General features: G+C 39.1%; 1 pseudogene; it reads left to right on the forward strand.

Annotated features, from left to right (window-relative positions):
• The first annotated feature begins 3090 nt into the window (after window positions 1-3090).
• Window positions 3091-10360, forward strand: LOC136717025 (myosin-6 pseudogene; annotated as a pseudogene).
• Window positions 10361-15689: the final 5329 nt, after the last annotated feature.

Consider the following 15689-nt stretch of genomic DNA (forward strand, 5'->3'; position numbering starts at 1 on the left):
CATTTCTTTGTCAGTGGGCAAACGTACAAAATCAGCAGGGGATCAAATACTTTTTTCCCTCACTGTATATTATTTACTCTTTACTTCTGAAGATCAGAGCTAGACATTCCCATTCCTTCTGAATGTAATTTCAGTACCATTTTCTCTATTCATTTTTTGTTATTGATTTTGCACAGCTCATTAGGAGAGTAATGGATTTGTATCACACTTTATATAAAATAAATAAATACATAAAATATTTTACTTAAAATGAATCTCATTTTTTTTTTATTGGAGAAGGAGGGCAGGCAGGAAAAAATATTTTCATAAACAAGGGTTGCTCTAAGGAATGCAGAACAAACAATATACACACAAAACAACCTTTCCAAGTGTTTGGCCAAGCAGTTGTCACAGCAGGAGGTAACTGTGACTTTTGTTTTTGTTTGGATACAGGTTTGTGTGTGTGGCCACAAACATGGCTATTGACAATTGATCAAACAAGACAGAGTGTCTGATCTTAAAAATAACACTTACAGTTTGATAGGCCACTAGGGTTTTCTTTTGTATGTATCTGTTTTCTTAATGTTTGTAGTAAATGCAAATGAGAACATATGTGCCCCCCGCCTCTCTTTCTCTCTCCCCATCTATATATATATATATATATATACAGTTATGTCCATAAATATTTGGACAGTGACACAATTTTAATCATTTTGGCTCTGTACTTTCATCTCATCTTTAATTTGAGGGTAGTTACATCCAAACTGGGTGAACAGTGTAGGAATTACACCCATTTTTATAGGTGGTCCCCCAATTTTAGGGGCTCAAAAGTATTTGGACAAAGTAACATAATCATGAATTAAATTGTGAGTTTCAATACTTGCTTGCAAATCCTTTACAGTCAATGACTGCCTGAAGTCTGGAACCCATAGACATCACCAGATGATGGGTTTCTTCCCTGGTGATGCTCTGCCAGGCCTGTACTGCAGCTGTCTTTAGTTCCTGCTTGTTCTTGGGGAATAATATAAAACTAATATTATTGAATATCAGAACATGAAAAACACTTCTGTAAATCTGTACTCTCAATGAACAGACAGATTTAGCTGTATTTAAAAAATGATCAGGTTTGCTTAATTCCTCCTCCTATCATATTTTTATTACACATCGGTGTCAAACCCTTAATAAATCCTGCAAATATATTCCAAGTCACTTGACTGCAACCTTAAAAAAAAATCTTAAATTAAAAACAAACAAAATTCATACTGCAACAGATGATTTTTTATGGTATCTCCTACAAAAATTGTGGTACAAATATATATATATATATATAGACTGTGCTATTTATAATATGAATAGGCCGTCAATGCCGCATCCCTGTGCTATCTAGTCTTATTGAAATTCTTCACTTATATCTCTGATGTATGATGTGGCAGAAATAGAAGCCAGAGAGCCCCCACTCCATCTCCCCCTGACAGCCTCTATTTGTAGCTTTTCTTCCTGTGCTTGCAAGTGACAGCTCAATAAATTGGACAATTGGATAACAAATTTATTTCTTTCACGACTACATTCATGGGAGACGGGGCTTGCTGAAGACTACGTGGAGTAATTGCTCTACATGTAATTGCGTCCACTGAGGAAACAAGGCTGCAAGCACTTTAGCTGCGCCAAGCAAAGAAAAACAGTTCGAACTTCAAACCCGATCTCTTATCCCTGGCTCTAACGCTCACCCCGGGCCACATACCATGAGACCACCTCTGAGAAATACTGGCATTAACTTGAAATCACATCACCTGCCACAGGTCACAAATATAGTTCAAGGTCAAGGTTCATTTTATTGTTGTAGTAAAAACCGCAACAGTGGAATTCTTACCCTTTTTTTTTAAGTTTATAATGGAATATTTACTACAGTTTGTTACAAAACATATTTGTAACTTTTGTTCAGGCTATACAAATAATTTTACTGAAATTTCAATTAATAAATATTGTAATAATAACAAACTGTGATATGCATGGATTTCATTGATCATTATTTATGTCTTTGTGTGAAACAAGAAACACTGAGCTGAGACTGTAACACTTAAGACTGATACTATCAAATCGCTTACAAGATTTCAACATATGTCAGCTTTTTCTATTAATGCTGGAATTGCTTTATTTTATGTTGCCCACCTTTCTTTGTGTTAAAGCAACATTTCTGAATAGGTTGTATTTCACAACAAAGAATAAAAAATGTATTAAAAGTTTAAGTTACCCAATTCAACAGCTTTGACTTGGAAAAGGACATCCCTGCTATGGCTCATAACACATATTTCTAACAATCCACATAGGGATAGTGGGTTAAAATCAAAAGCAGAGCTGAACGCAACGACGTGTGCTGGGATATTTAAGTTGACAGAAGATGAGTGTGTGGGAATAGTGAGCAGGCAGAGAGGTGTTAGTGCAATGAACGGTCTATGATGCAGAGACAGACAGCAAGCAAGAGATAAAGATAAAGTCACCTTAATGCCAGATGTATTTTAAAGTCACCCTTTGTTCTCCCTTGCTAGATATTAACATTTCTTTGTGTTGATTTTCAGCAGTTCTGCTAAAATTCAGAGTTTGTGAACAAGCCAGATATTGTACATATCTTTCACTTGCATCATGAACATTCATGTTCTGCATTTTGTGGGAGTGAAATACTATTGTTAATAATACTACTAAATATTGTTCTCTCTAAAGAAAATCTTTCTTATGTAGCATTCTGTCATTAGATCAGATAGATTGAATATAAAACTGATGAATGACTTATGTGGATGAAAGAGTTAAAGACCACAGAATCCTGAGGGTTAAAAAGAAATGGAGAAGTACAGATAAGTTTGATTTTGAAGAGGTGAATGGAATGCATATTGATGGGACTTAAAGGCCTTAAGGAGATAACCAAAGAGGTGACAGTTGTCCTAAAATGGACATTGGCATGTTAACCAGAATCATATGTAGTGACCCCTCCTCTTTCTTGGGCCTAAATTGGATTGATTTGTTGGAACCTGAAGTTGCATCCTAATTTGGCAGTCTCCTGAGCCTTTATAAACCTTACCATAGAGGAGGGATACTCACAGTTACCTACAGGGTCTGCTGAGAGTTTTCAGTCTTCAGTTTCTTTTCTACAGTCAGTTATCCTTACAGTCCTACAATGGGTGATGCTCTGATGGCTGAGTTTGGACCTGCTGCCCCTTTTCTGAGAAAATCTGACAAGGAGCGCCTGGAGGCTCAGACCAGACTCTTTGACATCAAGAAGGAGTGCTTTGTCGTGGATGACAAGGTGGAATTTGTCAAGGGACGGATCGAGAGCCGTGATGGGGACAAGGTGACTGTGAAAACGGAAGATGGAAGGACTGTGACAGTTAAGGAATCTGGTGTCCATCCTCAGAACCCTCCAAAATTTGACAAAATTGAGGACATGGCCATGTTTACTTTTCTCCACGAGCCGGCTGTGCTGTTTAACCTCAAAGAGCGTTATGCAGCCTGGATGATCTACACTTACTCTGGACTGTTTTGCGTGACGGTAAACCCTTACAAGTGGCTTCCAGTCTATGATTCTGATGTTGTTAATGCTTACAGAGGCAAGAAGAGAAGTGAAGCCCCCCCTCATATCTTCTCCATTTCTGATAATGCTTATCAGTACATGCTTACGGATCGGGAGAATCAGTCTGTTCTAATCACTGGAGAATCCGGGGCTGGAAAGACTGTCAATACTAAAAGAGTGATTCAGTATTTTGCCAGCATTGCTGCTGTAGGGGGCAATAAGAAAGACACAGGCAAAGGGACACTGGAAGATCAAATCATCCAGGCCAACCCTGCTCTGGAAGCTTTTGGCAATGCCAAAACACTGCGAAATGATAACTCCTCGCGTTTTGGCAAATTCATCCGTATTCATTTCGGAGCCAGTGGGAAGCTGTCCTCTGCAGACATAGAGACTTACCTTCTTGAAAAATCCCGTGTCACCTTTCAGCTCAAAGCAGAAAGAAACTACCACATATTTTACCAGATATTATCTAATCAAAAGCCCGAGCTGCTGGACATGCTTTTAATCACAAACAATCCGTACGACTACTCCTATGTGTCCCAAGGAGAAGTCACAGTTGCATCTATAGATGATGCTGAAGAACTGATCGCCACGGACAGTGCCTTTGATGTGCTTGGCTTCACCACAGAAGAAAAAATGGGGGTCTATAAACTAACAGGTGCCATCATGCATTATGGGAACATGAGGTTCAAGCAAAAGCAGCGTGAAGAGCAGGCAGAGCCCGATGGCAGTGAGTCTGCTGACAAGTCAGCATACCTGATGGGACTCAACTCAGCTGACCTCTTGAAAGGACTTTGCCACCCCAGGGTGAAAGTCGGCAATGAGTATGTAACCAAGGGGCAAAGTGTTGAACAGGTTTACTATTCCATTGGTGCACTGGCGAAGGCTGTGTATGAGAAAATGTTCAACTGGATGGTTGTGAGAATCAATCAGTCCCTGGAAACCAAGCAGCAGCGCCAATATTTTATCGGTGTGCTGGACATTGCCGGGTTTGAGATTTTTGACTTCAACAGCTTCGAGCAGCTCTGTATCAATTTCACTAATGAAAAACTGCAACAGTTTTTCAATCACCACATGTTTGTGCTAGAGCAAGAGGAGTACAAAAAAGAAGGCATCGACTGGGAGTTTATTGACTTTGGCATGGACTTACAAGCCTGCATTGACCTCATTGAAAAGCCTCTGGGAATCATGTCAATTCTAGAGGAAGAGTGCATGTTTCCCAAAGCCTCTGATCAGACTTTTAAGGCAAAGCTTTATGACAACCACTTGGGCAAATCAAACATGTTCCAGAAACCACGTGTTGTTAAAGGCAAGTCAGAGGCTCACTTTGCTCTTGTGCATTATGCTGGAACTGTGGATTACAACATCACAGGCTGGCTGGTTAAAAACAAGGACCCTCTGAATGAAACTGTGGTGGGGTTATACCAGAAATCATCTCTCAAGCTCCTCAGTACTCTATTCTCTAATTATGCTGCTGATGGAGCTGAAAAATCTAGTAAAGGGGCTAAGAAGAAAGGCTCGTCTTTCCAAACCGTTTCTGCTTTGCACAGGGAAAACCTTAACAAGCTGATGACCAATCTGAAGACTACCCATCCCCACTTTGTACGTTGTTTGATTCCCAATGAAAGTAAGACACCTGGAGTCATGGACAACTGCTTGGTGATGCACCAGCTCCGTTGCAATGGTGTGTTGGAAGGCATCAGGATCTGCAGAAAAGGTTTCCCTAATAGGATTCTCTATGGTGACTTCAAACAACGATACCGAATCTTGAATGCAGCCGCCATCCCAGAAGGACAGTTTATTGATAGCAAGAAAGGTACTGAGAAACTCTTGGGATCACTGGACATTGACCACAATCAGTATAGATTTGGACACACCAAGGTTTTCTTTAAAGCTGGGCTCCTAGGCACACTGGAGGAGATGAGAGATGAACAGCTTGCTCGTATCATCACACGAATTCAGGCCAACTCCAGAGCTCTGCTCATGAGAGAAGAATTCAAGAAACTTGTGGAACGCAGGGATGCTTTGATGGTAATCCAATGGAATATCCGTGCCTTTATGGCAGTAAAGAATTGGCCATGGATGAAACTCTACTTCAAGATCAAGCCACTTTTGAAGAGTGCAGAGTCAGAGAAAGAAATGGCAAATATGAAGGAGGAATTCACCAAGATAAAAGAGGCTCTGGAGAAATCTGAAGGCAGACGCAAAGAGTTGGAAGAGAAGATGGTTTCCCTGCTGCAAGAAAAAAATGACCTTCTGCTGCAGTTACAATCTGAACAAGACACTCTAACAGATGCAGAGGAACGTTGTGAACAGCTAATAAAAAGTAAAATTCAGTTGGAGGCAAAAGTTAAAGAAATAACAGAGCGAATGGAAGATGAGGAAGAAATGAATGCAGAACTCACTGCCAAGAAGCGAAAGCTGGAAGATGAGTGCTCTGAACTAAAGAAAGACATTGATGACTTAGAGTTAACCTTAGCCAAGGTGGAGAAAGAGAAACATGCCACAGAAAACAAAGTTAAAAACCTTACTGAAGAGATGGCTTCCCTGGATGAAACCATTATGAGACTGACAAAAGAGAAGAAAGCATTGCAGGAGGCACATCAGCAAACACTAGATGATCTTCAGGCTGAAGAGGACAAAGTTAACACGCTGACAAAGGCCAAGTGCAAGCTTGAACAGCAAGTGGATGACTTGGAAGGCTCCCTGGAACAGGAGAAAAAGGTTCGAATGGACTTGGAGCGTGTCAAGAGAAAACTGGAGGGGGATCTGAAATTAACCCAGGAAAATTTGATGGACGTGGAAAATGACAAACAACAGCTAGAAGAGAAACTAAAAAAAAAAGACTTTGAAATAAATCAGCTCAACAGCAAGGTAGAGGATGAGCAAGTTGTCGGGATTCAATTCCAGAAGAAACTGAAAGAGAACCAGGCACGCATAGAGGAGCTGGAAGAGGAACTGGATGCTGAACGAGCATCACGTGCTAAGGTGGAGAAACAGAGATCTGAGCTTTCCCGCGAGCTAGAGGAAATCAGTGAACGCCTTGAAGAAGCAGGGGGAGCCACATCTGTCCAGGTGGAACTAAACAAAAAAAGAGAAATGGAGTTCCAAAAGATCAGGAGGGACTTAGAAGAATCCACTCTTCAACATGAAGCCACTGCTGCTACTCTGAGGAAGAAGCATTCTGACAGTGTAGCCGAGTTAGGGGAACAAATTGACAACTTGCAGCGGGTCAAGCAGAAACTGGAGAAAGAGAAAAGTGAGTTAAAGCTTGAGCTAGATGACTTCGCCTCCAATATGGAACATGTAGTCAAGGCCAAAACAAATCTGGAGAAGATGTGCCGCACTCTAGAAGACCAAATGAATGAATACAGAGCCAAATCTGAAGAATCCCAACGATTGATCAATGACTTCTCTTCCCACAAAGCAAAGCTGCTCACTGAAAATGGAGAGTTGAGCAGGCAGCTAGAAGAGAAAGAGTGTCTCATCTCTCAGCTGACCCGAGGAAAGATGTCTTACACTCAGCAGCTGGAAGACCTGCGCAGACAGCTGGAGGAGGAAGTTAAAGCAAAGAATGCTCTTGCCCATGCAGTCCAGTCAGCCCGACATGACTGTGACCTTTTAAGGGAGCAATTTGAAGAAGAGCAAGAAGCAAAGGCGGAGTTGCAGAGAGTTTTGTCTAAGGCCAACAGTGAAGTATCCCAGTGGAGGACCAAATATGAAACCGATGCCATCCAGAGAACAGATGAACTGGAGGAAGCTAAGAAGAAACTGGTTCAGAGATTGCAGGAGGCAGAAGAGGCAGTGGAGGCAGTAAATGCCAAATGTTCCTCCCTAGAAAAGACCAAGCATCGCCTGCAAAATGAGATTGAAGATCTCATGTTGGACCTGGAGAGATCTAATGCAGCATCTGCAGCTCTGGACAAGAAACAGAGAACCTTTGACAAAGTGATGGCTGAATGGAAGCAGAAGTTTGAGGAGTCTCAGTGTGAACTGGAAGCCTCCCTGAAGGAATCCCGCTCACTTAGCACAGAACTCTTCAAGTTAAAGAATGCTTATGAGGAAGCTCTGGATCATCTGGAAACTCTCAAGAGAGAGAACAAGAATTTGCAGGAGGAGATTTCTGACCTGACTGACCAGCTTGGTGAAGGAGGAAAGAATGTCCATGAGCTGGAGAAAATAAGAAAGCAGCTGGACCAAGAGAAAGCTGAGCTGCAGTCTGCCCTGGAAGAAGCAGAGGCTTCTCTTGAGCACGAGGAAAGCAAAATCCTTCGTGCCCAACTAGAGTTCAACCAGGTGAAGGCAGATATTGAACGCAAGCTGACCGAGAAGGATGAAGAGATGGAGCAGGCAAAGAGAAACTATCAGCGTATGGTGGAGTCCTTGCAGACCACCCTGGAATCAGAAACACGCAGTCGTAATGAGGCCCTGAGAATCAAGAAGAAAATGGAGGGAGACCTAAATGAAATGGAAATTCAACTAAGCCAGGCCAACCGACAAGCAGCCGATGCTCAAAAACAACTCAAAGTGGTTCAAGCTTACCTGAAAGACACTCAGTTACAGCTAGATGACTCCATGCGCTTAAATGAAGATGTGAAAGAGAACACTGGAATTTTGGAGCGCAGAAACAACCTGATGCAAGCAGAACTGGAAGAGCTCCGGGCTATTGTCGAACAAACAGACCGTGCCCGTAAACTGGTGGAGCAAGAGCTCACAGAGGCCACGGAGAGAATGCAGCTCCTGCATTCCCAGAACACCAGTTTGATTAATCAGAAGAAGAAACTGGAAGGAGACACTGTCCAGCTCCAGAATGAGGTTGAGGAGGCAGTGCAGGAGTGCAGAAATGCAGAGGAGAAAGCCAAAAAAGCTATCACTGATGCCGCCATGATGGCAGAAGAACTCAAAAAAGAGCAGGACACAAGTGCCCATCTGGAGCGTATGAAGAAGAACATGGAACAGACCATCAAGGACTTGCAACATCGTTTGGATGAAGCTGAGCAAATTGCAATGAAAGGAGGAAAGAAGCAGGTCCACAAACTGGAAGCGCGGGTCCGAGAGCTGGAGAATGAGCTGGAATCCGAACAGAAGCATGGCGCCGAGTCTATCAAAGGAGTGCGCAAGTTCGAGAGACGCATTAAAGAGCTCACCTACCAGGCAGAAGAAGATCGCAAGAACATGGCAAGACTGCAGGATCTCGTGGACAAGCTGCAACTGAAGGTTAAATCCTACAAGAGATCTGCAGAGGAGGCTGAAGAGCAGGCCAATGCCAACTTGGCCAAGTTCCGCAAACTGCAGCATGAACTGGACGAAGCGGAGGAACGAGCTGACATTGCAGAGTCTCAGGTGAACAAGCTGCGAGCCAAGACCCGTGATGGACCTTGCAAGAAATCACTGGATGAGTAGTAGGATTTTGAACACCAATTCCAAAGCACGTTTTATACTATATTACACCTTTTTGAAGTGATTTTATACCACATAAAATATGGCATATATTGTCATTTACAGAATAGAAAACAAAAAGAACACAAACACACACACACATATATTTAACATTAATTATGGTTGTGCAGATATTTGTTTTGTTTCTCAATGTTGCACATTTATTGTAAGATAGAATGTATGACTTAATTTTCCATTAGAATATGGAATTTGCATCCCACATAAATTACCATGAGAGAACAGCTGAGAACTTGCATTTTGTCTAGTATTACCTGCTGCAAAACAGTAGCATAACAACAGAATAGTGCTATTGTATTCACAATTGCCACTTAGTTACTCCATATTCCTTCACTTCTCCTAAAGCTTCTTTCTCTCAGATTAGCTTACTTCTGCAGCCATATATGGTTAAAAGGGCAGTTAAATTCTTGCTAAATTAATGTTTTTTAATGCTAGTCTTCTATGTATGGTGTGGGATTGACTGTAATGTAGATATAGGTTTGTTGCATTTTTTTAGTTATATATTATCAAAATATAGGAGTAATGATTCTGGACTGCTGTCTTGAATTCAGTTTTGTTGTTTTTTTGTTCTTTTGAGCTCTATCTCTACTTCTATATACAAAAAGGAACATTGTGAAATAGTGGTATAGGTCAAATGTGGAAATGTTTAACAAGTTAACATACACTAAGGTATGAAAAACTAGAATACATAGTTTGCACATAATTTAAATTCTTTGGAGAAAATATGTACTTCCATACTCTACTGCTGAGATATTATGGCTTTATTATTATTATTATTATTATTATTATTATTATTATTATTATTATTATTTCTTAGCAGGCACCCTTATCCAGAGCGACCTACAATTGTTACAATATATCACATTATTTTTACATACAATTCCCCATTGATACAGCTGGGTTTTTACTGGAGCAATCTAGGTAAAGTGCCTTGCTCAAGGGTACAACATTTATGATTTATGAGGCAACTGGAAAGCAATGAATTGGTGAAACTGAAAATGTCACTGACAGAGGCAAAATCAATGTTAAACATGAATCGGGTGGGTTGTTTTGAAGGGTCTTGGAGGTTTTTTTCTGTTATTCATAGGTAATTGAAATGTTACATAACCCATAATATAATACACTACTAAAGTTAAAAAATAAAATAAAAAAAAAAGAATAATCGTGTTTGTGTTACTAAGAAATCATTTTATCAATGCCATTTCATAGAGCTGCAAATACAGTGTGTGTTTGTTTTGATGTGGAGGGCATTTTGTATTGGCCTCAATGCATATTCATCATGTTAATGTGTGTATTGATACTGCTGCAAAGGGTGAGTCACTGGTGTCATAATATATCATTAAATTAAAATTCAAAAGGTCATTTTCACCATCTCAAAGTATACAGTAATTGGGGGCTTTTATTATTATTAGGTTGTATCTTTGCTTTGTAACCCGACACTCATGAGATTTTAGAGTTCTGTTTACCAGATCATCAGAAATCACTCATGAGAGTTTAAAAGGCATCTTTGGGTCTCACTCGGTCACAAAACTGCAAAGACGACTTTTCACTAAGAATCTCTGATGGAGTAATTCACTTGAGATTAGCCTTCGATTTTGGACAGACTGGTGGTTTAATATTGGATCACAAATAACTGGAGAAATAATGACAGCATTCCTACTGCAATGTATATATGGCTTCATCATTTAATTAGATTTATTTGACTTTTACGAAAAACACCTACAATGTGATAACTAATGCTTTTGTGACTGACTTACATGAATTAGTTTATCCTCTTACAACCCATGCACACATAAGGAAGATATTATCTTACTTAGAAGTGACAAATTATTTCAGTTCAACAACAAAATGCATTCTTTAGTTAATTTTAGATTTTTACACTAAACACAAGGTTGTGAGCTGTTGTTAATAAAGACTGATTCAAATACCTTAGGTACTCTACAACACAGTTAAATCTGTGTGATTGTAACACTTGAGATAAGGCAGTTGATTGAAACAGGAGGGAATTCCCAGATCCATGCTGCCCTGAGGTGCTATGTAACTACTGCAAAAAATGTAAACCCCCTGGAGAGAGGAGAATAAACACAGAACAGCAGCTATCCCCTAAAACCTGTCACTCTGTTCCCAAGAATGCTGACCTTAAATTGCTCTTAACTTCACCTCCTAATATGACTTTATGAATATGGTTCAGAGAAAAAAAAAAAAAAAAAAGATTTTTCTGCAGCCTTGTTTTTCTATAAACCTATTGAGGATTTCACTTGCAGAAGCTTTCTTAAGTAATTGTATTGTTCCGTGGCCTGTTGGGCACAGTTGCATATGTCATGGTGTTAAGACAGCAGTGTTTTCCAGGGAGATCCCACAAGTGCACAAGACAACAAATTAGCCTTGAAGTTCAGTGAGCCATGTTTGACAAAATAAATACTTCAGGGCTCGACGGCCAGGCAGGAATCTCCAGAGAGCAGTTGAAAGAAGCTTTTAGAATCAATATTTGTAAGGGTAATGTTTCATACGTTTCAGTATGAAATGAAATGGGGAAGAACCAGATGTGCTCAAATTTGTTTTTGTTTGATTAAAATGGAACAGTATATTGGAAAGTCTCTAAACAAAACTGCAAAATATCTCTGTGGGAAAGGAGGCAATCCGCACAAACTCCAGGTTAATAAGACTGCCAATGTTCAATTGAATGTTGTGCATTCATCTGAAGTGAGGACCAGACATGCACAGTCACAAATCTCGGGCAAATAATATGTTGCAGATACTACACGGGGCCTGAATTTCAAAAGCTTGTGCAAGATTTACTCATGAAGAGAACATATTTAATTCAGCGTTTTCTCAAGGTCGAATCATGGTAAACATAAATCATCAATGTGTCTAGTTTATTGAAAACTATACATTAATCTAAATAAATAATAAAATCACATTGTATCAAATAAAATACTTTCAACTATATATATACACTAACCCCATCAATTACTACTCCAAGAAGGCAGGGAGCACATTTTCATCAGAGAATACCATGAGTTACCATGTTTTCCCGTGCATTGTGCCATTCCTCTCCGTGGCATCTGAAGCCTTTTAGGCAGGTTATAAATAACAGCATTTAGCCATCATAGAGAAATTACTAGGCAACGCCGTTTGCAGATAATATGGGGAAACAAGGAAGAACGGCATGAATTGCCTCAGCAGACCTGAAGTACCGCACTCGGGTCATACGGTCTCCTAAATACAAACTCATTACAATTCAAGAGGCCCAGGCGAAGAAGCGTATGAAAGGGACACGGGTCTCGGGAAAGGGGGCCGCCCTCATCCCCATCCCTCCACATGTGCAGACTGTGTTTGTGCAATAAACATCTGAGAAATCCATGTTTCTCCCAGGCAGAGGTGAAAATAAACCTCTACTTATAAAAGATTCAGACCTTCTGTACCATAACAGGAAAACAAAGGGTTAAGGTCACATATTGAGACTTTTAACTGTTAAAAAAAAAAAATACATATGAAAGCACAGTTTTGGTGTTTTGCTTTATTAATTTTGTTTTTCATAGGTTACTAATATGTGAAGAAAAATGTTTCGTTGATATCACACTGAAATGACGGCCTCTGAAAGCACTGTTGACAGCTTGTCAATGTTAGCTAACCTTTCAAGGAAAAAAAGGTTTTAAGATAATGCAGGTTGAAATGGGAACAGTTCAGCTCATACAAGATGGGCAAGTTTACAACTGTATTTGCAGTATTCTTGATAGTTTGGTAGTTTTTAAAGTCATGTTTTGGAACTTTGTGTGTGTGCGTGCGTGCTTGTGTGGAATGAAGGTTTAGATTTGCCGACATTTATTTTTGTACATGTATTTATTAAAATGTAATGGCTGTAGACTTTTGTATCGATGGTATTATCTGGGTATTAGGCTTAATTGTGAATTTGACTTTAAAGATAAATGTTAACCACTAAGGAGTAGGCCTATGCATTTCGTCTTCTGCCACGCTAAATACTTCACAGTGATGCACTGATTATACAGTACAGTATATGATTATGATTCCATAACAGCTTAAGTCAGTGATCCCTTTTAGTGAGATTTTGTAGGAACTCAAAGTATTAACTCATTCAATGGCATATTGGACAAAGTGCATATAAATATAGATAAACCATACTTGGGGATTTTAAGTTGTATTGAAAGTGGATCATCATTCATTTCCAAATTTAATATTTGTATAATTACAATATAAGCCACATATCAAACTGGACCCCTTCCCATATTATATAGTTTCCTGAGAAGTGTGTATAATGTCAAATACATAATCATTATCATCATTAATAACTCTATGATGGCATATACATGAATGCAATGCTTAGGTCCGAACGGTTTCCCTTTTCTACTTTTTTTCAAATTACTTTTTGGCTTCATCAGTGTCCATCTAATTTTACTTATGCAGAGATGGCATGACATTATTATTATTACATTTTTTAGTGTCAAGCAATTACAACAGGGTTCAATTGATTGTCATCCTCATCTATTCCTCAGTTCAAAGCACAGCTAAAAAAAAACCTCTAAAGTAATGCAAGAAGTCTGTTTACCTGCTGTCAATGCTTAATAATACCCTGGACATTTAAACACAGGTGGTGTCTTAACATATAGGTTACAATTTCCTCTCAGATAATGAAAATCCTCTGCAGATGTACGGTTATTTTTTTCCTAACTTACATTTCACTAAAACAAAAAAGAAAACCAGTGCACTTACCTGTTAAGGTTACAATCTCTACCCTTTAGGTGAATTTACCTGTTAAGAGCTACTCAGGGCCCCTTATTTTGTGTGTGCGTGCGTGTGTGTGTGTGCGTGTGTGTGTCAGTCACAGTACCTTCTGAATTCCATCCACTCACTCAGGTGTGAGATGTAGACACAGTTTTTCTGGTTCCCTGTCCTTTGTTGCCCCCGAAACCTTTAACCTCTTGTGAAGAGGAAACAAAACACCACACAATACAACTAGAAGCGTGGGCCAAAGGGGGTGGACATGATATTTACCGTGTCTGTAAGAGCTGTAAGGCCACAGCAGCAGTGGGAGGTTATTTGACATTTAACATCTCCACAATATAACTAGAGCTCAGCTGTCTTTCTTTAAAAAGGTATTTGCATAAAGTAAGCCTGTCCCCTCGGCTCTTGTTATATTGACAGGAAGTGGGTGTCAGTGGAGTGCCACTTCACTCATCCTACACGCGCTCTCTAATCATTCCAGCTGGCCGCTGAGTGTCACACTGGTTGAGGATTGTTTCCATGGACCACCCCCTTGCCACACTGTAAAATGTATATCATCAGAAATTATACATTTAACAGGAAAGAATGTCAATTGCCAATAGCCAGGAGTCGCATACAACAGGCTGATGTAAAGTAAAGTAAAGTGAAATGCATGTGTTTCCCTGCTGGGTATAGCTGTTTGCTATTTAACCTGCTTTAAGGTGTACTCAGGAAATATCATATGTTATCCAAATAGTATTATTATACTTTATTTGATTCAAACCAACATCAACAAAACATAATTGCCTTGACTTCTTTTAGCAGCTAAATTGACAATGTTATTAGGCACTGTTGTGGCTAATCATTTGATAAAACTTAAATGAAGTGTAATAATTCAGCTGCATATCAGTTCAGGATTTTTCATGTCTTCAGGTCTATTTTTGAAATGGCAACTAATGGTAAGTGAAATGGGCTGTTTAAAAAGTCAGCACAGAAGGGCAATTTTCAAATTATGTATATTGCTGTCCTGATGTCTTGTATAATTTTAAAACATACATTTATCATGTATTTATTACAATTTTACCTTTTTTTAAGTTTTGTACCACAGATCTCATAACCAACCCATCCCCAAACTAGAATTTAGATTTTCAGAGGTACATTTTAGATACTTAAACATTAGAAATTCTAGAAAATACTTAAAAATACTTTATTAATCTGAAGCTTGTAAAAAAATTATCCTTAATCTGTGTCCTCCCATTTTCCACATAAAATCTCATAACTGACATCCTAAGGAATTTGTATGTGAAAACATTTCAATAAAGTTTTCTGAATGAGGTGAAAGATCAAGGCCTTGTGTCAGTGAACACCACAGACACAGGTAAGGACTGCTTCATCTTTTCTTAAAAATGTTAATGTTAAACTTAGAAGTGCCTCTTGACACATTGTTGTAGCGCATAACCAACACCCATGGGAAAAATGAAACTGAAATATTAAAAGAGTATGAACATATTTGACCAAAAAACGATTATTTCTCAATGCTAATTTAATTTAGTACAAGAACAAAAATGGCTGCCACATGCATTAAAATGGACATCATGCAATTTATTTCATAGCCGACACTTTTCAGGAGATAGAGAACGTGTTGGTTATTATTTTATTGAAATTCTTAGTTCAGTTGTTTGGTATTTAATGTTTTTATTTGTGTGTGGTTTCTAAAGCCAGTTTTAATATTAATTATAATATTGGGCCAAGTTAAATTGAGCTGTAAAATCTGAAAATTTGTATTATAGAATGGTAGAAGTTAAGGTTGAGTCTAAGGCCTTTATCCAAAGCCTGACCATGGACAGCAGTTGAAAATAAGCTTTGGCTAGAAACCCTGTATGCAGTGCATCAGTTCTGCGTTTTTAATTTGTAACTATGTGTACTGCATTGCCCATGATAAATACATTAAAATAAAAAGGGTACTATG

Source organism: Amia ocellicauda, chromosome 21 (assembly GCF_036373705.1).
Source record: "Amia ocellicauda isolate fAmiCal2 chromosome 21, fAmiCal2.hap1, whole genome shotgun sequence".
Lineage (NCBI taxonomy): Eukaryota > Metazoa > Chordata > Actinopteri > Amiiformes > Amiidae > Amia > Amia ocellicauda.